Here is a 25192-nt window from a genome sequence, read left to right on the forward strand (position 1 = left end):
AGCTTATTCCTCTTAGACAGGTTTAGTTGAAAGAATGAATGTTCTGTCAAAGCCCTTCAAAGTCTGTTTAATGATACACTCTATGGGGAGTTTTACAATAGGCCAAACTTTATTCTAGGAATTTAGGAATCAGTAATAAGACTAAGTAAATCCACTTGTTTCTGGGAAATATACATACATTGAGAATGAATCATCACTGACTTGATTTATTCCATAAACATTTACTGACTGTGCATTATTTTTTAGAGATTAATCAGGTATGGTGCAGAGTCTCAAGAAACTTGCCATTTGCAGGGAGAGGATAAACTTATATGCTAGCACTTATCACATGATATTTTATTTTTACTCACTTATGGAAGTCTTGTGGGAGTAAAGAAAACGGGAGGCCATTTCAATGTTGCCATGACAGGAAAGACTCCTCAAAGAAAATGGCGAGTGAATAGACGAACAGTATTTCTCTAGACAAAGAAGGTGGAGAAAGTCACCAAACAGAATGTACAATATGTACAGAGATGATTCAAGCATTTCAAATTAGATGACCCAACAGTTCTCAGTATTCATTCCACTCATCAATTTGCAGGTTAAGTGACTTGAAAATTTTTATATTCAAGAGTGAGATCCTTCTATTTGCTAACATCGTATTTTTTGGAGTAGATGAAGCTGACATGGAAATTCTTAAATTCTCCCATGAGAGGATCCTTGGAGGTCTTGGTTCTTGTGCTTGTAGTATAAGGGATGTGGATTAGGTGATCTCAAGGCTCCTTTCTAACTCCAAAATTCCTCTAGCAGCATGGGTGCAGCCCTGAAGAGATTCCTGGATTGGGAGGCTGAAAGCTCTCCTGTGCCCAGGCCTCACTATTAATTAGCTATTGAGACTGAGGAAAGTCCTTCTTGTTGAGGATTTCCTCTTTTGTAATATTAGGAACTATACTAGATAATTCTTAAGGTTCTTCCTGGACCTAGCATTTTATAATATTATCTCCTTCCTTTCCTGGAGTATGCTCTACATCCTTTGTACGGAACTCGTTTCCTTTCTTTCCTGTGTGTTGTCCACGTCTAGATTTGGGAACTGGCTTTGCCTGAGCGCAAGTGTGACCAGTGGCCAATCCATTGTCAGGAGGGAGCTGAGGGTAGAGGGAAACAGAGGGGCTGGGGAAAGTCCGGACTGCCATATGTCAGTGCCACAGTCTGAGTAGGAAGCAGCAAGCGTGTCAGAGCTACGTGGCGAAGCTTGGCGTTTTACCACACTTTTAGCCTCATCAGCCCTAGAAGAATAATTCCCAGATTCCAAGAATTGAATAACTTCCTTCTTATAGTATTTAACAGTGTATCATAATTGTTATTCTTAATTATGAAATATTTTAAACATATTGAGAAGTGTAGGGAACAATTTACAGACACCAGTGTACCTACCACTCGAATTTAATGGATATCAACATACATCTATATATTTATTTCAAATCTTTTTTCTTGTAAGAAAATGTAATATTACAAAGATAACTAAAGCCCCAGCACTGCACCCCCCCGCCAGATTCTCTCCCTCCCAAGGGGTAAACACTGCCCTGAATTTGGCATATATCATTCCAGTGTGTATTTTTTTACTTCTGCAACACATGCATATTCTTAAAAATATATATGTATAGTGTTACAGTCTGCATTTTAAAATTCCACATACCTGATGTTATTCTCTATGAATCTTTTTGTGACTTGGCTTTTTTTTCACCTGATGTTATTTTTTAGATATTTGTCCATGTCGATACTTGTAAACGCAATTCACTCAACATCACTTTGATATAGCATTCCATTGTAAGAATAATCTTCTCTCTTATTTATTCACTCCCCTATTGAGGCTTTTTTTTATAAAAAATATTCTGGGAATAAGAGTCAAGTTTGATTTAAGAATGCTTTCTCCATGCTTCTATTGTACCCTAGCTAGGTATGGCCCTTTTGTAGCATCTATCATACCGTTTTCTCATTATTAATTATCTTTCTTCCTGACTAGACTAAAAATCCTTGGAGACAGAAAGCTTCAACTCATTCATGCATGCGTTCATCCATTCAACAAGAATTTAATCCAACTATATTCGGGGAGTTTGCTGAATAGTTCCAGAATAGAGAGCTATATAACCCAGAGCAAAAGTATTGAATTGGAGATACATGAGCTAGATTCAATACCCAAAGGAGTCTTATTTTGTTTCTAATTAGGCTAACATTGAAAAGTAGAGAAACCATGTAAGCATCTTAGGTTCTGACTTCTCTTGAAAAACTGAAGAACTACAACACTACTTTATATTCGGCTTTGTTGCAAACTGGGTGGAGCTGTATAGTGGCCATGCCCTTTGGATGGGGCATGTGTTCTTACTTGGCCCACTTTCTTCATTTATAGTAACTGTCTGGGCTTCATAGGTCTTCAAGTTTGTCATTTTTCATATAGAGGAAGATGAGGGAGCAGGGCTGACATCAGAGCAGAAGGCTGGGAGATGGAGCTGTCTGAGCAGTAAGGTGCAGTGTTGAAGAGTCCTGACAATTTCTATTTAGCATGCAAACAAATTGTGCTTTGTTTAATCTCCTTCAATAGTTGTGTTTCTGTCAGTTTCTCTCTGTGTTTCACTCAGTTTTTGTGTTTTAGGGAGCATTTGATTCATTATCTAATGTTAGTGTCTACTATAGCTTCATTATATATTGTGACAATTTAAAATGGCCTCATTTATCTCATGTAATACTTTTTACTCAAATTCTACCTTCTTGCATAGTAATAATATCCATTTTTCTTTCTTGCTACTTTACATTTGCATGATGGATCTTTGCTCATCCTTTCTTTTCATAACTTTTTAGTGTCATTTTGCTCCATATATCTCCCATACATAAATATGCTACATTTTTTGTTTGGAGATATTTATCTTTTGATAAAGAAACATAACCATGATATATTTATTATCTTTGTGTCTTAATAAGTAAATTCAAGCAAATGATGCTTAATTTAATTTATATTGCATACTCTGTCTTGTTTTATACTTTCTGATTTTGGTGCTTGCTCATTTTTTCATCTGCTCTTCTTCCTTTATTTTGTTTTTTATTATGTGATTACACTGTTATCATGGTTGGTTTAATTTTTTACAATGGTGGTCAGGATACAGAATATTCTCATTCTCTGTGTATTACAGATTGATTTCAGATTTATAAAATACATAATTAAATGTGCATTTCTTTACCAAAATCAAAGACAAAACTGTATTTTGTCTGTCCATGCCCAAAGAGCAACTTAGCATGTCTTTATGCCTCCATCCTTCCTACTCCTCAACTTTCCAATCTTTTGATTTAATCAGTGGTTAAAAGCATCACCTATGATTATACCATTATTATGTTCTTACAATACTAGTCATATTTTAAAAGAATGATTGTTGTCATTCGACTGTATACATTGATTAGTTTTCCTGTACACTCGAAGTCCTTTAACTACAATTCCCTCTTCCTTTAGTCTTCTGTGTGAATAGGGGAGCTGAAGGGAGGAAGAGAAGTTTGCATAGCTTGGAAGGTTGTTCCAATGCAGTGCTTAGGTGGGTACCCAGTTTTATGGTCTCTTTACCCTTCGCAACTTAGAGTAAGCCAAACAGGGATCTGCAGCTGGAGTGAAGTACTGCTTAACAACAAGTCTTAATATTGTTTTAAAGAGTTAATAATAGGAGAAATAACCACCAAACATGAATGCTGGATGAAGAGGATGTGAGGAGATCTTAGAAAGTAGTATTCAAGACTTAGCAATTTCCAAATTTGCTCAACTGTCAATTTACAAAGCTCTATTATCTCAGGGTATTTCTTAGTTGATGACTTAAATGAGACAGGACGACTAGTAGATGATACTGTGCTGGTATAAAGACCTGGCTGTGGATTTTGATGCTGTCCTTTGCCAGCTGTTCAATTTTAGATGTGACACATTATCTATCTGAGCTTCGGATTCTTAATCTGTGTAGTTGAAATAAGATACTCCCTTCACAGACTGATCTATATTAAGTCCTTAATTTAAAATATTACTTAGAAATTTTTAGATTTGCTGCCTGAGCAATTCCCAAATTTATAAAAGTAGCAGTTTCTAAATTTGCTTTAAATAGTGCACCATAGCTTAGAAAAATATCTAAATCCCAATCCACATGGCTGGCATTGAGAATGGAGAACACTGACAAACTGTTTTTAGGTGTGTTAACCAAGATGTTTTTCAAGGTTGCATACTCAGCCATTCTTTAATTTGACAACACAGAAATTCTCAGCTCTACCTTATTACTTGTGTCTTTCTGACTTATAACAACCTCTTTTGCAATGTGTAGTCCATCATTTTTCTCTCTTTTCCACTCCCAGACTCATTGTTTGATAGTGTTTCCTTTTCCTTCACCTCCACGCTGACCTATATTTCACTTCTGACCATTGCCTTTGCCCTCATGGATTGCGATTTATCAAGATCTCTCTGCAGCTCGCTGTTTAGCAATGCTTCCTCCCTGTCATGTCTCATAGGAGTGCATCTGGGGCTTTCCTATCAATTCTTCCTGGACACTTCTGTCTATTCTCATGGCTTCAGTGTTCATCGGTCTTAACTCCTGGTTCTGTATCTTTAGCAAGGTCTTGATCCTGATTCTAGTGGTTTATTGGGCATTTCTACCTGTGGATCCTATAGAAACCACAACCTCATTGTGCAACAGGTTTACTGTGTACTGGTATCAATCCCCAGGAAGGACTCTAAACACCTTGGGCTGTGCCAATTTCTATGACTTGCACACGACTGGTGAGGCAGAACACTTGCACACAACAAATTACATGAAGCAGGTTTATAACCTATAAATAGGTATCAAGGGAAAACAGAAGTCTAGGATTTATGGCAAGCTGGTCCCCCAAGGCTCAGGAAAGTTTTCCAGGGTGGATAGAGTCTCACTGCATGTGCCCCACCTGCACCGAAGCTGAGGTTCCCGGGAAAGCAAGCTCCATTCTGGGTTTTACACCCGGGGGCAACATGAAGCTCTGGCCTACAGCATTGTAGGACATCCTGTTCTAGGAGAGACCAGAACAGAGCCCAGGCTATTCCAGCCACTTCCTCCTTATCTCTAGATATTGAAACCTCAGCACATCCTACAGTTGTTCTGAGAACTACAAGTGAGAGGAGAGAACTGGGTCAAATTGCGGCCACCTGGAGAGCTGTCCTGTACTCATCACATCTCAGAGACTCTGTCTCCTCTATCTATGCCCCTCATCCTGTGCTCCCTGGCTCAGGGAACAGCACCATGTTCCATCTGGGAACACTGGTCAGAAGCCCTGAAGGTCAACCTAGACTTGCTCTGCTTCCCCTCAGGTTGCAGAACCTTTGAAATCCAACTTGGTAGCACCGAGTCCATCACACTCTATCCCCAGCACTGGTGGCTTTCTTCTGTCCCTTCCTGTTTGTGTCTGGATTAATGCAACAGCGCCTTTGCTTTTCAGTCCACTCCCTTCTGATATGCTTTATCCTCACTTCTTGGAGAAGGGTTGTTTTAAAATTTAATGTTTCTCATGTTACTTTCCCTACCTTTGAAATCCTACAATGTCTTCTCATCACCTTTAGGGTAAACTGCAAATCCTAAGCCTGGCGAAGAAAACCCTTTATCACCTGACACTGCCTTCTTCTCCTGCTTCACCTCTCATCGTCCTTTCATGTCCTCCTGGGCTTCCACCCATGCCAAAATATATGCCCTTCCCTGAAGACTCCACACTTTTCCCTTCTACCTTACCTTTAAACACGCCATTGTCATTGCCTGGAACACCCTCCCCTCTTTTTATTGTTAGGTTAATTCCATCTTATTTTTTAAGACCACACTCAAATGTTGCCTGCTAGGAAAAGCCCCCTGCTAGGAAAAACCCCAGACACAAACAGGAAGGGACAGAAGAAAGCCACCAGTGCTGGGGATAGAGTGTGATGGACTCGGTGCTACCAAGTTGGATTTCAAAGGTTCTGCAACCTGAGGGGAAGCAGAGCAAGTCTAGGTTGACCTTCAGGGCTTCTGACCAGTGTTCCCAGATGGAACATGGTGCTGTTCCCTGAGCCAGGGAGCACAGGATGAGGGGCATAGATAGAGGAGACAGAGTCTCTGAGATGTGATGAGTACAGGACAGCTCTCCAGGTGGCCGCAATTTGACCCAGTTCTCTCCTCTCACTTGTAGTGGACCCTTGTGGCAGAAGTTAGTTAGGTAGCTAGGCAGATGTTAGGACTGTGAGTAGAAGTAACTTTGTTACTTATGGACCAACACTGTTAGACATCAATGTGCAGCTTCTATCCCTCTTTCTCTGCCATGGAACCTTGGAGGCCACGTGTTACAAATGGTATAGCTGCAAGAAGGCTGCCTAACATGCATCAGGCTTCACGTAAGAGAAATAACCTTTGTTATGTTCAACCCCTTAAGTTTCAGGGTTGATTTGTTACCATTGCAAAGCGAGCTATCCTGAATAGTACCACCTCCCCCTAAACTGAATAAAGGACCCCTTCCTTTTTGGCTCCTCAACATGTTTCCACTGGAATTGGTGACTTAAGTCTCTATCCTCTCTTCTAGACTATGAGCTTCTTAAGGGAAGAGATTGCTTTTTATCTCCTTTCTATCTCTGTGGACTCTACTCCAATAGAATGCTAGCACATACTAGGAATTCAAGAAATACTTGCTGGATTGAACTGTGTCTCATCTTCCCTAACCACCTATTATAATTTCCATATTTTATAGGGATTCAGAAGTGCAAAATGACTCTGCCTAAGGTCACTCAATCCACCTAGACATCAAATTTGCTTCCATTCAGCTTTCGTGGTTTGTGAGGCTACCAAAGATGAAGCTGGGGCTAATTAAAAGCCTCCCTCCTCTCTCACCTGTATCAGTCAGGGTCCCACAGAAAACAGATGGCATCTTTGCATGGGAATCATGAATAAATTTTTAAATGAAAAGAGATATGTGGGTAGGGTGAAGGGAACCCAACAAGGGGTATTGAGGCACACAGGCACTAGCAATGAAGAATGGGTGGAAATGCTGTTCCTGGAGCCCAGCTAAGGAAGACAGAAGCTATAGTTCTAGGAGGATACAGTGACTAGTATAATTGCAACAAATCCAGAGGGAATGTAAGCAATAAAAACCTCTCCCCTTCTTTTGTGAGTGGGATCTTCTACTGGTGGTTTCATATTGGCAAACCTAATTGAAGCCCAAGGACGATGAGCCCAGATGACACAGACTTTGGCGGTGAGTCTCTCAGGAAAGGGGTGGCAATCATTAAGGGAAGGGTGGGGGAAGGATAACCAGCCTATGCCCTCAAATCTGAGACTGAGCATCTGAGACTTGGTGAAGATTTCCCTATCAAGCAGGTAGCTAGTTAAGAGTAGGAAGTAAGGTGAAGACGCAGTCCATTTTAGCATTGGCCTTTAACTCGTCCTTCAAGTGCGATCTAAGACATTGTATCTTCTAGGCATCCTTCTCTGAACCCTCAGGATGGAATAAATGCCCTACTTTATGTTTACTTAGCTTCTAATGCTTACCTCTTTCATAACACTTACCAAATTATGCTGATATTGTATCTTTTTATTTGTCTCCCTCACTTGATTCTAAGCTCCTTGACTATAGGTATTATATCTTATGTATCTGTGCATCTAACATGGTGTCAAGTATCTAGAATGGCCCGTTTCGACCCAAAGATTTTTATGCAGAAGTACACACTTTATAGCAATTCTAAGTCTTCAGTCTGTAAACTCTCTCTTGCATGGTACTGAGCATGCATATGACGCAGAGAAAACTGAAAACCTATGGTTCATAACACGTTGATATAAAATCAACATGACAGATGTAGTTGAATTTCTGGTCCATTGAGGGAAAAAGTAAAAGTATCCAATTGCCTCATGTATAGCAGACCTCTCAGCCAGAACATTGAAGAACAGCAGCCTGGGGCAGGCATAGACCTCCTGTAATGCTTGTGGGCACTTATAGTCCATGGCCAGCCTTCCACCTTCCGCCACCCTATACAGATAGGTAACTGAGGATAAAGGGAGAACTTAGATCTATCTTTTTCAGATTTTCTTAGTTACACAGTGTCTTTATATTTGAAGGCAGTGTGGTATAGTGCAAAGCCCCTGGACTTCAGGCTTAGACTGATTTGCAGTTAAATCATAGGGTACCACTTTATGGAGTTGGACGAGTTTCTTAACCTTTCTAGGCCTCAAGTCCCTCATCTGTAATACCCACATATGGAGTTGTTGTGAGGATTAAACTGAGAAATTTTTGTGAAGTGCAAGGTTCAGTATAGGTACTTGCTTTGAATTTGTTCCTTTTGCTTCATATTGTGGTACCATGCTTGTGGGCCGGAGATGAGATGAGAGCCTGCCTTCCACCTTATAACCCTGTAGTTATGGAGTTGTCATTATAGGTAGGTATGATATGATACTGAAGGGAAATAATAAGATCTTTGGGATATGATTAATCCAAACAAATATCTGAATTGCTTAAACTACGTCAGGTATAAAGCTCCTCTCTATTGATGTGCAAAGACAGGATGTCTTTGAATCTGGCACTGTGGCAGGTGGGAGCACCTATCTTCTCACCCAGATTTCCTGTGCTCTTTATTTCATTATAGGCCTTCACCGCCTTTTTTGAGCCTGCCTAAGACTCATTTCCAATCATTTCTCCTCCTTTTTAATCTGAGACTCACCACAACCACACAAGCCAGTGAGTAATGCTGATGTGGAAGGGAGGTACAAAATCTTTCAAATTAAATGAAGAATGGGAAATAACTCTGTCTCCATTCTCGCCGTCAATTCTTGCTGAGCGTCAGAACACAGTCCCACAGTAGACAATGCCATCTTGTGGTTCTTGTGAAAATCATTCCTTGGAAAATTCAAGAAGGTCGTTGTTTAAATCTTACCACTAGTGTTCCTTCCCATCATGTTTTTACAGATTAAACCATCATTCTCTAAGCGTTCACCTAACAAAAACAGGAGAGAGATTATTGATAAAGCAGCAGGTCACTCTAAAACGGGAAAATCTCATACTCTGTCTTTAAAAAACCTTAGTACATTTGTGCCTTTGACAGAAAGATAGAGGCAGGCTGGCCCTGTGGTTTGTTTACATTGGGAAGCAGTTACACATTACTCTCTTTATAATAACATAGCCTGGAATACTGGGTCCCATGCCGCACTGTCATCCTGCACGTCAGCACTTTGAGTATTGAATCATGTGCAGAAAGCCCTCATCCACACTTGTCTGAAAATGTTTCCTCTGGGTTAAAACCCACACATAAAGGTTTCAGCAGCAGCAGCTGTTTGGGCCACTTTTTGGAGTTATGTGAGTACTGTGGGTTCAGTTATATTTCCTTGGAACATAAAAATAGGAGGTTTTGGTTTGTTACCTTTGAAACCTCAGGGAAATCAAAACCAGAGCTCATTTTAGATACTGAAGCGATTAATCCGTAGTGTTCTCTCAGTTGAAGTAATGATTTCATGCACTGAAATAGTTCCTGCAGAAATATCCTATCTCTTTTCTGTTCATAAGTGACCAGAAACAGCATTTTAAAAAATCCTACAATAGAACACAGAATACTCTTATGTATAATAAGCATACCAATTAATGTGTCTTTTGTTTATAACCCAATTCTAGTAGAATCTACTAAAAGCAAACTTATATAAAAATGTAGTTTTAAATTATTAATATTTAAATTTTAATTCGTCATATGATATTAAAACACTTTGATAACATCTGTGGGAATAAGCACACCATGTTTTCGAAAGCAATTTGCCCTTTCAAGACTGCAAATATGTCTCAAAAAATTAACTTACTTATTTAGTCAATAGATATTTTTTGAGGACTTACTAGGTCCCAGACACTCTAAGAGGGGTTGGGTACCCAGAAAGTAGTAAGATGTGGTTCTTGCTTTCAAGGAGTTCACAGTGTAATGGGAGCAACAGACAAGTAAACAAGTAATTAAAAATGCACGTGGTTAGTTCTGTAAAGGGGGGAATTGGGAGTTATATGAGCAAACATTGGAGCAACACAGCAATCCAACCTTAGGAATCATAGGAGGTTTTTAGATGAAAGTGACAAAATAAAAAATGACAAAGAGTTCACCAAGTGAAAGAGTAAGAAATAATATTTTACCCAAAGAAAAGAGCATGTGCAAATATCAAATACAGAGAGGATCTTAGGCTCAGAGAACTAGAAGTACCTGAGTAATGTTGGGGGCAAAGAATAAGAGATGGGTGTACATCTAGGGAAAGGGAACAATTGGACCTTCAAATCCACGTCAGTGAATGTGCCCATTATCCTGAGGACAGAGGGAAGGTATGGGGTAGCTAATAAAGCTAGAGGGGCCAACTTTCCTGGTTTTCCTGGGACTATCCCAGTTCTAACACTGAAAGTCTTGAGTTTTAGGAAACCCTTCTGTCCCAGACAAGCCAAGATAGCTGATCACCTTAAATGCGCCATCATAAAATTTGGTTTTATAAATATCATCATTGCTGCAAGGTAGAGACTAGATCACAGGGAGTATGTCAGAAAGGGGATCAGTTAGAAGGCTGTTGAAGTGATACAGGAGAGAGAGAATGGTGGCCTGAACTAAAATAATGGTGGCAGGGATGGGGAGGAGTGAACAGATTCCACAAGAGATGCCTAAGATGAAGACTAAACAGAGATCAGACTGGGCCTGTATGGTGTGGGAGGGAAGGGAGTGGCAAGGAAGAATAAAGCATCTAGAATAATTCTTAGATTTCCTAATGGCTTAGTTAACTTAGTGGGTACAAGTGCCAAACACCAAGAGAGGAAACTGAAAGAAAAGCAGTGAGTTTGAGGAAGAAAATAATGAAAGTATTTTCAAAATATTGAGAAATTTGAAGGGCCTGTGAAATTCTAAGTAGACCCTTCCCATACTCAGATAGTTTAGGTGAGAGATTCGGGGTGGACATATAGATTTGAGAGTCTTCTGCATATAGGAGATACTGTGGCAAGGGCGAGATCACCAAGGGAGTATGTAAAAAAAGAAAGAAGAGATAACTAAAGTCTACAATTAGGATTCTGGCAGTGGGAAAACAATGTACAGAGGAACTTACAGGGAAATGAAAAGCAGAAGGAGCATAGTGTTACAAAAGCTAAGGAAAAGGTAATTAAGTCTTCCAGAAAGAGGAAGAAGTCAACATTATCAAATGATATAGTAACATCTAATAAGATGAGGATCAAAAGAGCCCATTGGATCCAACGACATAGAGTTTATTGATGACCACATGGAGAGCAGTTTCAGGGGACAGCAAAGGTAGACTTGGGTTTGCTGGGAATTAGTGACCAGGATTGTGAATGGAAGGTGAATGTAGAGACCGAAATTACAGATAGCTCTTTTGCAAAGTTTGTTTGAGACGGCATGGAGAGAAGAAGATGGTAGTTAGAAGATGACCAGGGATTAGGGAAGATGTTTTCCAAGATGGAAGCACTCAGCCCCAGACAAGTGTGCTGTATCCGAGGTCACTCCAGCAGTGTTGTGATGACTATACTCCAGAATGCAGGCAGCCCTGAATGTAGACTGGCATACCCTGCTTGAGAATCACATGTGTTTCCTTGGAGTCTTACCTCAATGGCAACACTTAAAGTAATCATCTCAAATTGGTGTAATAACCTCTATAGCCTTTCAATGGAGCTCTCTTTCTCCAATATTTCTGCCTTCAAAACCATTTTACACCCAGAAGCCTATGACCCTTTAAAAAATTTAAACTATGAATCAACCATTAATGAAATGATATAAAGAGATAAACTCAAAAATACTATGAAAAAGTAAAATGGAATTCTTAAAATTGTTCACATAACCAACAGGAAGGCAAGAAAAGAGAAACAGAGGAAACAATTGAGAAACAACTAGCAAAATGATAGACTTAAGCTCTAACATATGAGTAATATCCTTAAATTTAAATGGCTTAAATACACTAATTAAAAAGCAGCAATTGGCAAAGTGGATAACCTCTTTCTAGATTTAACAACAAAAGCATATTACCTAAAAAGAAAAATTGATAAAGTTTACCTCATCAAAATTAAAAACTCTTGCTCTACAAAGGGCCCTATTAAGAAGATAAAAAGACAAGCTACAGAATTGGAAAAAACATTTACAAACCACATATCTGACAAATAAGTTGTATATAAAAATATATAAAGAATACTTAAAACTCAATAGTTATTAAGAAACAATTCAATTAGAATATGGGCAAAATACATGAACAGACATTTAATTGAACAGCATATACAGATGGCCAATAAGTACAAGAGAACATGTTCAACATCATCAGCTATTTGGGAAATGCAAGGCAAAACCACAATGAGATATCACTACAACCTATAAACATGACTAAATATTTTTAAAAAATAGTGGCAACATCAAATGCTAGAGAAAATGGATGACTCATATATTGATGGAGAGAATATAAAATGGTACAGGCACTCTACAAAACAGTTTGGCAATTTCTTATGAAACTAAACATGAAATTACTATATGATCCAGCAATTGCACTTTTGGGTATTTATCCCAGAGAAATGAAAACTTAGGTTCATACAAAAACCTGTACATGAATATTCATAGTAGTTTTATTTGTAATGGCCAAAGACTAGAAGCAACTCAGATGTCCCTCAATGAAAAAATTGTTAAACACACTGTGGTATGTTATACTGTAACATACTACCCAGCAATAAAAAGAATGAACCGTTGCTATAGACAACAATCTGGATGAATCTCCAAAAAATTATACTGAGTAAAATGATCCAATACACAAATATTAAATACTCTAAGATTTCATTTTTAAAACATTCATTAAATGAAAAAAATATAGAAATGGAGAACAGATTAGTGGTTGCTAGGGGAGAGGAATGTGGAAGGAAGCAAGAGGTAGGTGGATGTGATTATAAAAGGGCAACCATGAAGGATCATTGCAGTGATAAAAATTCCTGTATCTTCACTATAATAAGAACCTATATCTGTGATAAAATTGCATATAACTCAAGTAATGGACTAGGATAAAATATTTGCAGAAGACATACTAATAAAAGACAATTACCCAAAATATAAAAGGAGCTCTTAAAACTCAACAATAAGAAAATGAACAACCCAATTTAAAAATGAGCAAAAGACCTAAATGGACACTTCACCAAAGAGTAGATACAGATGGTAAATAAACATATGAAAAGATACTCAACATCATATATTATTAGGAAATTGCAAATTAGAACAATGATATACCATTATACATACCTATGATAATGGCCAACATTAGGGTGGGAACTCACAGCACAGGATGAGAAAGAATTCTCAACACAAAGAATAGGATAGAAAGAAGTAAAAAGTATATTTTAGTTTCCCTGAGAGAAGGTTGGGGGGAAGGGCTTGGTACATGGAAAAAAAAAAGAAGAAGTTCTGGCCCTGAGCAGAAGGGGCTTGGGATTTTTATGGGGGTAAAGAGAAAAGAAAAGTTTATTGTTGCAGACTAATAGCAGGAAACGGCTGTGAAACAGCTGTGTTTGTTTTTCCTTTGTTTTCCTCTTCTCTGTGAGGTTGGCTTATCAGAGTCCTTAGAACGTGGTCTGGCGCAGGAGCTAGGGAACATCATGGTCCTTCTGTCTGTTCAGTTCTTTTCAAGGGCTGTAAAACAAACTCTCAAATGAAACAATTTAAGACACAGGTGGTTAATCTAACAAAGGGGCAGTTGTGCTGTGATCTTTTCCTTCAAAGGGGCAATGTGCTGTGAGTTTTATGTGCTGTGAGTTTTCTCCTTTTTTCTGTTAGATAGTTTATTTTTTCTCCATTAGGTACTTTATTAGTAAGGCCATCCTATCAGCCAACATCCAAAACAATGACAATACCAAATGCTGGTAAGGATGTGGAGCAATAGCAACTCTCATTCATTGCTGTGGGAATGCAAAATGGTACAGCCACTTTGGAAGACAGTTTGGTTGTTTCTTTAAAAACAAAACATATTCTTACCATAAAATCTAGCAATCATGCTTCTTGGTATTTACCCAAAGGAGTTGAAAACTTATGTCCACACAAAAACCTGCACATGGATATTTATAGAAGCTTTATTCATACTTGCCAAAAACTGGAACCAACAGCGATGTTCTTCAGTAGGTGTATGAATAAATACACTGTGGCACATCCAGGAGATGGAATATCATTGAGCACTAAAAGAAATGAGCTATCAAGTCATGAAAAGACATGGAGGAATCTTAAATGCATATTACTAAGTACAAGAAGCTAATATGAAAAGGCGACATACTGTATGATTCAATATATGACATTCTAGAAAAGGCAAAACTGTGGAGACTAAAAAAGATCGTGGCTGGTAGGAGTTGGTGGAAAGGAGGGATGAATAAGCAAAGAGCAGAGGATTTTTAGAGCAGTGAAACTATTCTGTATGATAGCATAATGAAGGGTATATGTCATAATACATTTTTTAAAACCCATAGAATGTATAACACCAAGAATGAATTCCAAGGTAAACTATGGACTTCAGGTGATAAAGATGTGTCAGTGTAGATTGATCAGGTGTAATAAATGTAGGGCAGGATGCTGATAGTGGGGAAGTCTGTGCCTCTGTCATGCCAGGGGGCATGTAGGAACTCTCTGTACTTTCTCCTCAATTTCTCTGTGAACCAAAAACTGCTTTAAAAAATAAAGTTTATTGAAAAATTACATAGAACTAAATACACACACGCACACACATGAGTACAAATAAAACTGAGGAAATCTGAATAAGATGGGTGAATTGTATTAATGTCAATATCCTGGTGATGATATTGCACTGTAGTTTTGCAAGATATTACCATTAGGAGAAACTGGGTAAAGGGTTCATGGGATCCATCTATTTTATTTCTTACAACTACAATTGTAACATGGGAATCTACAATTATTTCAAAATAAACAAATTTAATTAAAAAATGTAAACTAGATCAAGTCTCCATCCTGCTGAAAAGCATTCAACTGTTTATTCCTCTTAGAATAAAATCAATAAAATGTGTATTGTATATGCTCTTGCATGATCTGTATTTCAGCTTCTCTCTCTCTCTCTCTTCCTTTCTCAGTAGGCTCGACCAGAATGATTTTCTTTCTGTTTCTTGGGTATGTCAGACTACTTTCCTCTCTAAGCCTTTATACTTGTTCCTTCTGCCTGGACTCTTCTCCAGATCACTTGTAGGGCTGCCTCAGTCTTATTCATTAGTTCATGTGTCATTATTTCAAGACGGTATGTTCCTGATCATTCTATTTAAAATGGTTTGCCCAGGCACCTTTATTACCTTATTTTTTCTAGTCATAATTGGAAATTCTGTGTATGTTTTCATTTGCCTTTTTCCCTTTACACACCATCCTCTGCAGAATGCATGTTCCGTGACTCCGGGAATGTTTGTCTTATTTCCTACTGTGCCCAGTACCCAGCTCAATACCTGAATCCTAGTAGGTGCTCAGTAAATATCTGCTAAGTAAATGACTTTTTTTAATGCATGAATATATCAAAGAAGATACTCATTCAAATATGGGAAAAAGTTAGAGAAAGTAAAAGAGCTATATAGCTTAGGGCCTTCACAGTGCAGCTGTTTAAATTGCAGTTTCACTGAGAAATAATAGCTTTAAAGGAAGGAAGACATACTGCTTGGTGGGAACCAAAATCAATTTCCCAGTTTTTCTGAACATATTTAGAGGTAAGTTTGAAAAGTAATTAACCATGGATTCCACACTCTCTGTGCTCTGGGTCTGACGGCAAGGTTAATATGCTCTCAGGGAGATGAGTCCCTGTGGCCTTCGAAGATGAAGATCCAAGATGTGAAAAAATAACAAAGCATGCATTTTTGGTACAGGGTGGTAGGATGTTTTATTCTAGACCATTGTTGCACCTATTATTTGCCTGATGCTTGCCTGATAGTTCCCTCCTTTCACCAAGTTTGGTGCTGGAATCTATGGGAGCATGGTGACGCATGAAAGAAAGAGAAAATGTTCAACTTTTTGGAAAAAATGTGTTTACTCACCACAGCAGCACTTTGACCTGACTCCATCAGGTAAGAACTGTTCAAAAGCAAAACTCAGAAGAGGAAGACAGGTGTTTGCTGTTCTCACCTCTCACACTGCACGTTCTCCTGAAGTTCCCTGCTGCTGCTGCTGCTGGGCCTCTGGCTGAATTAGGGATGGCTTCTCCATTCCCTGCTATCTTAGTCATTTCAGAGTACTATAGCAATGTATCAGAGTGGGTGGCTTAAACAATGGAAATTTATTTCCCTTAGTCCTGGAGAATGGGAGTCTAGGATCAAGGTGCCAGCTGATTTGGTTCCTGGTGAGGGCTTGCTTCCTGGTTGTGTCCTCGAACATAACCACGTTATGTCCCTGTCGGGTGGGGGAAAGAGAGAGGAATCAAGCTCTCTCCTGTCTTTCCTTATAAGGGCATGAATCACATTATGAGGACTACAGTCTCATGACCTAATCACCTCCCCAAAGCCTTACCTCCAACACCATGACATTGGGGATTAGAGTTTCAAGATATGACTTTGGGGGGACACGAATATTCAGTCCACAGCACCTGCCAAGCCCTTCTCTCTTCTTCCTCTATGGTGGGTTTACCACAGTGTTATTCTTCAATCCCCAGCTTCCAGCTGGAATGTGGGAGCATGAGAAAGGCACAAGCAGTGAAGCTTTAGGTCAGAAACCTCAAACTCCCCCAGTGGGTGGGACAACTGACCTTCACAAAGCCCAGGGTTCAGGAAGAATTCTCTACCAAAGGATAGAATTCGAGCACCCCTAACACCGCTTCCTAAAATAGCAGGGTTTTAATATGTTTTCTTTGTTGGCATCTTTGGATGATTCAATTTAGAAAATATTTTTCATAGTATTATACTGCTGTATGACACAAGTTTGAAAACATCTCTGGCACACTTCTGATTTTCCTCCTGGTTTAATGGCAATAAGTCTTCTTTGCTGGATACCCCTCCTAATCCAAACTTCCATGCATGGGGGTGCCTCAGGGCTCAGTCCTTGGTTTTCATTTTTCCCATTCACTGCCTGGGTATCTGTCCAGTCCCTTGACTTTAAATATCACCTACATGCTGCCCAGTCACAAACATATGTCATCAGCCCTGACATTCCCTCGGAACCCCCAACGTCCCCATCTAGCAGCCCATGAAGCTTTTCCACTTGAATGTGCACTAGACCGCTCGAGTCTAACACGTCCAAAACTGAACTCCGGATACAGCCATCCATACCATCTTCTTGACTGTTCTCCGTTTCATCCCTCAGCAAGTCCTGAATCTGCTCTATCTTCAAAATACATCCCATCACTTCTCACCACCTGCTCGGCTTCCCCCTGGCCTCCTGTGATTCCCTGCTGTGGCATCCTAACTGTTCTTCGTTTCTACCCCTAGTCCTCTACAGTCGCCACAGAGCAGCCAGAGAAATAATTGTGTACCTGAATGAGATCATAGCAATCCCCTGCTCAACTTCTTGCGTGGCTTCTTGTCACAGAGTGAATAAAATATCCGCTTCCCCAGCTCGCCCCTGCCCCGGGATTCCTCCCTGCTGCACGCAGCTGCGCGCTGGCCACCCTGGCCTCCCTGCGGTCCGCGGGCCCCTCGTCCAGGTCTCTGCACCCGCCTTGCCTTCTGCCTGGACCCCGCCTCCCCCAGGTATTCACATTCTCCCTCCCTCACGTCTTCAGGCTTCTGCTCAAGTGTCGCCTCCTCAGAGAGGCCACTCCTGACTGACCCTTCCGTCTGAAGTAGCAAACTCACCCTGTTGCCTGCTCCCCTCACACTGCTGTAGAGGGCACCGACTCTCCATGGTTCCGCTTAGGATTCTTCGACTTCAGCATGGTGAAAAATACGCATTCGGTAGAAACCGTCCTTCGAATTTGGAGTTTTGCTCTTTTCCCTGGCTGGCGATATGCGGTACGATACTCCGTCTCAATGCTGGGCAGTGGCCGCGACCTGCTGCTCCCGGTCGGCCACGAGGTCCATCTCTGCAGTGCGCTCTGTTGCCGGACGGTTTATGGAGACGAGGTTAAGGTAGGATTCTTAGTAAGTTAGGTGTATTAAGTGCATTTTCGACGTAGGCTATTTTCAGCTTATAATGGGTTTATCAGGATGTAACCACATCAAAAGTAGAGGAGCTCCTGTATTTCTCTTCTTAATACTATCAAGCCTGATTATTATATTGTATTATACTCTGTTTATTAATTGTCTGTCTGCCTCACTAGAATGTAAGCTCCAGGAGGGCAAGGAATTTCTCTTATTCATTCTTATATCTCCAGCCCCTAAAACAGCTCTGGGTATGTGGTACCTGATTAATAAATAGTTGCTGAATAAATGAATTCTCTCATTTTTCAGATAAGAAAATTGAGGCCCAGAAGATTAAAGTACTAGCAGGTAGAAAACTGAAGCAATTGCTTAAGATGAATAATAATTCAGCATTTCCCTTCTTACCTGGTTATTTTAGAGAACTAGTATTTCTGGAGGCAAGAGGTACACATATAGAGACTCTTCTCGATTTTCCACTAGTGCAAGAAATGATCAAGTTGGGACAACATGCAAAGCGAAATTAAATAATTTGGAAACTGGGAATATGAAGAAGGTGGAAATTGTGCAGCAATGTCTCAGTAATAGAAGTCCTGTTCCTAAGTGACACACCACTACTTTGAGATGCAGTGGTCTAAGAGGAACTGGGTTGGGCGTAAAAGGGGATACAAGCCACATCCATTTGTTCCCTGTGAGCAAAAAAAGGATGTGATGCTCAAACAAAGTAACCAGCCAAACTTTCAGGCTTAAAATAAATGGCCCTGGCTAGGTGTTTAGGACAAAGAGTAGATATGTCTGATATATATCCTACCCTATTTGTAGTATTATATCAAAGGTTCATTTAACCTCATGATAAGCAATGTATGAAAACATGTACATGTATACATATATCTACAGATAGATACTTTGCTCTCCTTTACAGGACAATTATTTTACAAAGCAGATAGAGTCTCTGCACTAATTTCTTGATAATTAAAACAATTTTTTTCTTCCAGTCCATTCATCTTGTGGACATTGCTCCATAGAGAAAATGGCGGGAATGCCTCTGGGCAGGTCAGCTGGTTGTCTCTGTTGAATCATCAATGAATCTGTTGCTTTGGGCTTATCAATTTCTTCGGCCTTTAACGTTGCTCTGACTGTTGGTCTGTTTTTTTACAGTCCACCCCTCCCCACCTTCACACGCACACACACACACACACACACACACACACACTCCTCACATCACACACTCACTATAGCTAATTTTCACTTGCAGGCAATTGCTGGGACAAGTGTTCTGCACGTATGTTCACATCTGGTGTTAACAGAAGTCCAGGTCTTCCTGGGAAATGCTGTGACATAATGGTGGGAGTCCAAACAAGCTTATCCTGAATCTTGAAGTATTACCCTATCTCACATCTTAATTGAACTCCTGGAAGAGAAAACAATTTTCTTTTCAGCAATTTTGGTATTAGCAAAATCTACTTACTCCTGGAAAAGAAGTGCTGAGAAACATTGTATACCATTGAACTTGACAAGGCCTGACTTTTAAACCTGGGTTTACTAGATTCTTCTGCAATAAAGACAGCAGCATAAAGAGATAATGATCAGGGGTCAAACTCTCTCCTTTGACATCCAGTTTCACATTGTATTCTTCTTTCTTTATAAGTTTTTTTCAGAAGCCATCTCCTGTAAGGAATCTTACCACATTATCACAAACCCACTTAGAAATGTAACCAGTTCTCTCAAGCCCTGTCACTGAGGCACAACCATGTTACATTATACAGGTATGCACTCCTCAGTTCCTTATTGAAGAAGGGAGCTTACTTGGCTTATCTTCCCATTGCACAGTATGCTCTGAGGGGAGGCTCATGTTAAAATCAGAATTTTAAAATATATGTAATCTAGCATTCTCTAGGACCTCATATGGGGTCTGGAATAGAAGCAATGGCTCTTAACCATGGCTTCCCATTAAGATGACCTGGAAAACTTTAAAAACATGCCAGGCCAGTTTTTAGATGCTGTCTTCAGGAACTGGACTTAATTGGTTGAGGGTAGAGGGATTATTATTTTTAAAGCTCCCTAGGCACTTCCTGTTTGCCCTAAGGGGTTGGCACTAGTTGGTTAGGCCAGGTTTGAAAGCACTTTTCATCATATACTAATTGCATTATCCTGACCAAGTTTACTCATCTTTTAAAAAACAGAACTAACATTTAATACTTCTATGGGTTATTATTCCCTGGATGGGATCATATCTTCCCCATTTGGAACCCCTGTTACTGCTTATACTCTGTAGGCTACTGTTTAACCTCTCTAAGCCTTTTATTTCCCTTTTGTAAAATACAGATTTTCATAAGTATTAACATAAAGATTTGGTGTGAAGATTAAATTAGATAATGTGTGAAAAGTACTTAGACTAGTACTTGCCATGTATAAGAGTTCAACAGGCCTTAGCCACTCTGGGCACTGCCTACACAGTGTCTGGCCCAGGGCAGACTCTGTATCAATGTTAATCCTTTCTTCTGTTTCCCTTCCTTCTATTGCTCTACCTTACCCTGAGCTCTACCTTTATAAATGAGGCCTTTGGTATTTAGTAACCAAATCCCTCTAAAGGAGACCAAGATGTCTAAGTACAATTTTGAATTCTATCTCTTTTTAAATGATGATGAATTAAAGAAGACATGGTGTGTGTCTTCTGTAGGAACTTATTACTCAAAGTGTGGTCCTCGGACACACTGCATCAGCATATGCTGGGAGCTTGACAGGAAAGCATAATCTCAGGCCCCACATCAAACCTTCCAAATCAGAATGTGCATTTTAACAAGCTGCCCAAGTGGTTTTGTGTGTCCACTGAAGTGTGAGGAGCACCCTCATAGGAAGATGAAATGATCCATGAATGATCCATGAGTGCTCATGGATCTAGTTTACAGAGATTTCAGTATCATATCCTCACTGCTGGTCTGCCAGATCAGTTACTAGGATCACACTGTTGCATCGTCAGGCAAAGCTCTGAGTCTGAAGCGGCTCTAAACCCATATTGTGCATCCATCCCCATTAGTGTGAACTCTGGCCATGCTCACGAGCTGTTCCTTGAACTCCATCACCTTTTGCCCATATCCAGATTTCCAGATCTGATCCTGATCTCTTGGCCTTCTGACTCATTGCCTGAGCAATGAGAATTCTTGTATTCCAGGATCTGACAGATGATGAAATTCACTCCTGATTCTTCACTTTCCCCCTTTGGCTACAATTGTCCCTTCTCATTTTCTCTTCTTCTTCTCACTCTGGAAAATTGCTCTACTCAGACTTGCCCAAGGGGAGAGGGCTCTAGAACTGGGCTGGCCACTGGGAGAGGAAATCTGGCCAAGGAGGCAGAGTCAGGTGGACCTGTGAGGGCTACTTTGACCCTTTCAGACTCATCTGATCTTCAGTCTGGCTCTTCAGTGGTGCAAGGCTCTTTGGAGCAACGTTTATTAGTGTGTTAGGTTTGGGGTGGGAGGAGGGGGGCCGTGAATACATGTAGAAAGTACTGCTAGTTTGGTAAAGAGAGTGCTACATTGACTGATACCACTCCCAGTTTGCTCTTCAGAAACTGCCATTTTGGAATGACCTTTCAGGTTCTGGCCTTTCTCCCTATCTATATTTCTGTTGCAACCCAATTGGGTAAATGAAAGACATTCTACTTTGCAAACCACAATTAATTACGTTGGGAATGAAAGTCAATAAAAGCTGCATCTGATATGTACAACAATAGATCATTCACTCAGCAGTAGCTAAAGAGAATCCACCAAACCGCCCTCGCTTGTTTTCCTGCAGATACAGTATTTTGGTTTATTTTAGTGCATATTGTTTGGCATCTTAAAATTATGTATTTTTTTATTCCAGTCATTTCACAAGCAAAACCGACTTCACTGATAATTAAATTCCCCTCACAATGGCAATTTCACCACTTATTTTCATTTTACTGCAAGATGCCTGTGGATTATTAAGCGAGTGTCAGTTCTCACCTGCCCACGTACCTTCAATGCAATTGGAAAGAGGTGTCATCATTTCTAAGGTGTGCCCAGATGATATGTAGTTCCCACAATTTCATGTTTGGAGGCATATATCATGCTATTTATGCATATGGGCTAGCTCAATAAGTATTTGGGATTTGTTTTAGAGGCTACTAAATTAATTTGGGGAGCTTTGAGTGCAAAGATAAAGCTCTTAATTGGCTATGTTCTATTAATATATAATTTTACATTAAATTAAAATATACAGTTATTTATATTATTTTAGCTTTTAAATAATATTTTATACTCCACAAGGTCCATATAAGAAGGTATTTGACTAGAACAAATAATAGTCTATGAGACTGGCAAATTCAGGAAAATGTAAGGTGGCACTTTACATTTGTAAGTTCAACTGATGTGGTGGGTTGGCTTGACCCATTCTGTTTGATAAATTAACTACTAATCACACTGTCCTTCATTGCAGTAACACTCACATATCACCAATTTGACAGATCCTTCCTCATTCAGCCCCTAATACAGTATTTTTCAAAGTTCCTGTTGCTATCCTTCAGTGAGTCATGAAAACAATTCAGTGAGTTTCATACAATATCTAAAAAAATAGAATAGATCTGAGTATCTCACAGGCAAATTTCAATGATGTGTGTGTATATAATTACATGGTAATATAGATTGTATTGCTTATTATGGTTTGTTGTAAAAAAAAAAAGAGTTTGAATTATATTAACAGACCTGATATTGGTTCCCTCTTGAAGTGATTGCAAGATCTGGAGACCAAGAATCTTAATCTCTTAAAAAGCCAGAGTCTTTAGATCGCTACTAAGGTAACCGGCCATTGCCAGGACCAAGGACCAGCTCTGGATCCCCTAGTTAAGTAATAGTACTAAGAATTATCTAATTATCAAAATCTGCAGTTCTCAAGTGTGGACCCAGGACCAGTAGCATCAGCATCACCTGGGAACTTGTTAGAAAAGCAATTTCTCAGGTCCTACCGCAGACTTACTGAATTAAAATTCTAGGGAAGGGGCCAGCACCCTGTGTTTTAACAGCCCTCTAGGTGATTCTGATGCATGGTGACATTTATGGACCACTGATCTATCACTACATGTGACCCAAGTTTGAGTCTGGACTTTGATTTTGCTTGTTAATATATGACCTTGTCCATCTGAAATCCCACCCCAAGTATTTCTGCAGGGCCTCGGGTTTCTTTCCACATGACGATTAAGTCTATTCAGTTATTGTGTGACTTCCAACAATGTTTTTCCTCTTGTCTTGCCCCCAGCCTCCTCCCTTTGGTTCTGCTGGGGCCTGATGGGTACTGAGATCACCTATATTTGGGCTCACTGTCTCCAGCTGGGGCCATGGTGGCCCAGAGGTGCTGATGTCTGACAAAGCTACTTGGCAAAGAGCTAGAGAACACAGCATAGTCAGGCGAAAACTTACTTTATGCAGAACTTTATAAACTCATACTATACGGTTTTGTTTTGAAAACATTGCAGTCCATCCTATTCATTGAATGCTTTTTAATACAATTCAATATGCCAGTAATTCTTGTGTGATATTACCTCTATTTTTATGTACTTTGTGGCTCTTGAACAGAGATAGCTTATTTGTTAATATTTCCATAAATCCTATGGGAACAAAGTGAGATAACCTAGATATAAGTGATTTGTATGTGTATGGCACAAAGTAAGCATTCAATTTCTCTCTGCTAAGATGAAGACTCTTGGCTATTAGTTCAACAAGACACAAGAATCTTCCTTAAACATGAGTGATTCAATTTCCACAAGATGAGCCCTAGGGTTTGGGGGGCTACACACACATACTTGCATGAAGTTTTCAATCTGTAGGGGCTAAGGAAAATTTTTCCAGTGGAAATCCCAGTGTTTAAGTGGCACATGAAGTTACCTGAGGATTCAAAGGGCAGAAAAGATTAGGCCTTCAGGCTAGAGAATTGTGCCATCACACAACACACTCCCCGCCACCATAGACCACACTGCAAACACACCCCACACATACCACATACTCACATCCACACCACACACCACCCATACCCACCCCACATCCTGCACCACACAAGTGTGGGATAAAAAAATCTGAAAAGACCATTTATTATGGAAGAATATTAAAAGTAGTTAGAAAGCTACTCTAAAGAGTCTTCAAGTCCAAGTGATATTACAAAAGAGTTTTGTAGCCTTTGAAGAATAGATATTTTATTCTATACAAATTATTCCAAAACACAGAAAAAGGGAAAACTTCCCAATTCACTTTACAAAGTTAATGTTTCCTAGAAACCAAAGCCAGATAAAGAAGTGGCAACAAAACATATCATTGTACCAATGATTATAGGTGTAAAATTCCAAAATTAACTGTTAACAAATAGAATCCATTGGTATATTAAATGAATGGTGCATGACAATGCAGTGCTTTAATTGAAGAATATAAAGACAGTTTCAACATAAAGAAATCTAGTAATATCTATAATATTCATAAAGTAAAACAGAAAAATATATAGTCATAGATATATGTAAAAAAAATACTTTGATAAAAGTCAAAATCCATTCTTTTTTCAATTTTTATTGTGATAAGTCACGTAGCAAAATTTACCATCTTAACCATTTTTAATTGTACAATTTAGTGGTATTAAATATATTTATAATGTGAAACCATCACCACCATTCATCTCTATAACTGTTTTCATCTTGCAAAAATGAAACTCTGTACCCATTAAACGAAAACTCTATCCCCTTGTGCCCCAGCTCTGGCGACCACTGTTCTACTTTCTGTCTCTATGATTTTGACTATTCTAAGCATGTTATATAAGTGGACTCATACAGTATCTGTCTTTTTGTGACTGGCTTCTTTCACTTAGCATAATGTCGTCAAAGTTCATCTTGGTAGCATATGTCAGAATTTTCTTCCTTTTTAAGGCTGAATAATATTCCGTTGTACATGTATACCAAATTTTGCTTATCCATTGATGGATACTTTGGTTCCTTCCATGTTTTCACTGTTATGAATAATGCCGCTATGAATATGGATGTGCAAATATTTCTCTGAGACCCTGTTTTCAATGCTTTTGAGTATATAGCCAGAAGTAGAATTGATCATGTGGTAATGGTAATGTGATAATTCTATTTTTAATTTTT

This window comes from Propithecus coquereli, unplaced genomic scaffold, assembly GCF_000956105.1.
Source record: "Propithecus coquereli isolate 6110/MARCELLA unplaced genomic scaffold, Pcoq_1.0 Scaffold403, whole genome shotgun sequence".
NCBI lineage: Eukaryota > Metazoa > Chordata > Mammalia > Primates > Indriidae > Propithecus > Propithecus coquereli.